Source organism: Gavialis gangeticus, unplaced genomic scaffold, assembly GCF_001723915.1.
Source record: "Gavialis gangeticus isolate Ggan-Ray unplaced genomic scaffold, GavGan_comp1, whole genome shotgun sequence".
Lineage (NCBI taxonomy): Eukaryota > Metazoa > Chordata > Crocodylia > Gavialidae > Gavialis > Gavialis gangeticus.
The window spans coordinates 130,213,974-130,215,966 of record NW_017729032.1 but is presented as its reverse complement, the minus strand read 5'-3'; positions in this window follow the sequence as shown (position 1 = coordinate 130,215,966).

Here is a 1,993-nt window from a genome sequence, read left to right as displayed (position 1 = left end):
ATAGCGGCGTGCTACAGCAGGGGAGTGCACCACTGCAGCAAAGTAGCTGCCGGTCACATGTGGACAGCCATGGATGCTATGTCACCCTAGTGGATCACTACGGAGACCCAGCGTCACATATAGACATGCACTTTATGTCCCAGTGAGTGCATCTAAATGTGATGCTATGTTGCCGTAGCAACACACTACAGCGGCATAGCATCTGCAGGCATCTACACATGACCAGCAGCTACTTTGCCATAGCAATGCACTCCCCTGATATAGCACACCACTATGGCAAAATAGCTGCAAAAAATAACCACACACATGTACAGTGCAGTACAGGCTGTTCCTCCAAAAAGACATACTAAATCATGGCACAGTAACAACATCACCATAGCAAGACATGTAGATGCACCCAGTTTGTCTTCTGCATCTGGCCCCCATCATCCACCTAGAGTCAGCTCACCTAAGTTAGCTAAAAATTATGGCATGAGGTGATCTCTTTGGGAGGCCAAACAATAGAAAGAATCTAAACTGCAGCTCCCATAAAAGCAAAAGGCTGATAGGGAAGCACAATGTAATGTTTTGTTCAACTGTTTTTAAACAGTTTTTTAAAGGAACAATTTTAATACAAGTTGCAATGAATCATGGTAAAATGTTTTGCATATATCCCTTGAATATGACTGTGATAAAGGACAGAAGTACCCAATCACCTGTAAGAAAACACTTTTCACTCCATTTCTGATCTCACAGCACCTGTACTCAAAGGAAAGCTAGAAAGCACTTTCAGAAGTTGGGGGCTAGATGTTACTGGACACTCAACACCATGAGCCAAACATGGAAAATGATTCCAAGGCTTGCTATAATTTCATTTATGTCACTATTAACCTCTTTATGCAAGTACTAAATACCTTTTCCTTTTGAATGGTCCTGCTCTTCTCCACAATTAGGTTATTTAATCAATTGCACTTCTCCTGGTCTGAAACTACTTCTGATCACATTTCTTGGCCTCTAACTTAAAGAAGTCCTCCATTCCTTTAAGTCAGGGATCAACAGCCTTCTAGAGCTACTTGTGACCTGGCCACTGCCACAGGCTTTTTATCCCCATTGCTGCTGAGGCTGTCCGTAGCACCCAAACCACCTGCTGCCACCTCTGCCATACATACCTCTGACTCCCATCCCTAATACCAATAGGGACAGATTGACAGATTCATTCAGTTCCTTTCCTGGGGTGCAAGCAGTGGAGAGAGTGCAGGGAGGGCTGCAGGGGGGATCAGTGGCACAGCACAGGGTTGAGAAGACAGATGCACAAGAGCGAGCTCAGTGCTGTTGATCTCCTGTGTGTACATGGGCTGGATCCAACCCACTTCATGGGCCAAATCTACCCCACAGCCTGTAGGCTACCAAGCTTTGTTCACATTACTTTTGTTATTTCTATATGAAGTGAAACACAGAATAATATTATATCTGATATTTGACTTAGGATGTACCTGCTTCTCTGACATATAAAGAAGGGGACCCTGTGCTCAAAAGTTTGTCTAACGTCTATTCTAACTAAATTAAACAGGTGGTCCAATATAAGATATCACCCCAAAATCTGAAGCTTCTCGCATATTTCCTGGACCATCACAGCTGCAAAAACACTCTAACCTTACTACTAATGCAATGGAAAACAGTCCCAAAGCCACCACCATGGCATACCCCATTGCTGTGCCGGCTGCTGTTCAAAACAGTTATTTGTAAGGATTTGGTCCCTTGTCTGGTTGTAAGCAGGGGGTTGCAATATTTATACTGTGTTCATTTCTCTAATATCACTGGGTACAGTTGGGCTTATAGGCTAGGGACAGAAGTTACAAATAAGCCAGTTTAAGTGATTGGAAACTGGTTTAAACCTATAAACAGAATAAAAGTTCAGTGCATATAAACCACTTCCAAAATTGCTAAACCCGGTTTAAGATAAACCAGGTTGGAAGTAGTATCAGACTTAACTGATTTAGGTTAAACTGGTTTA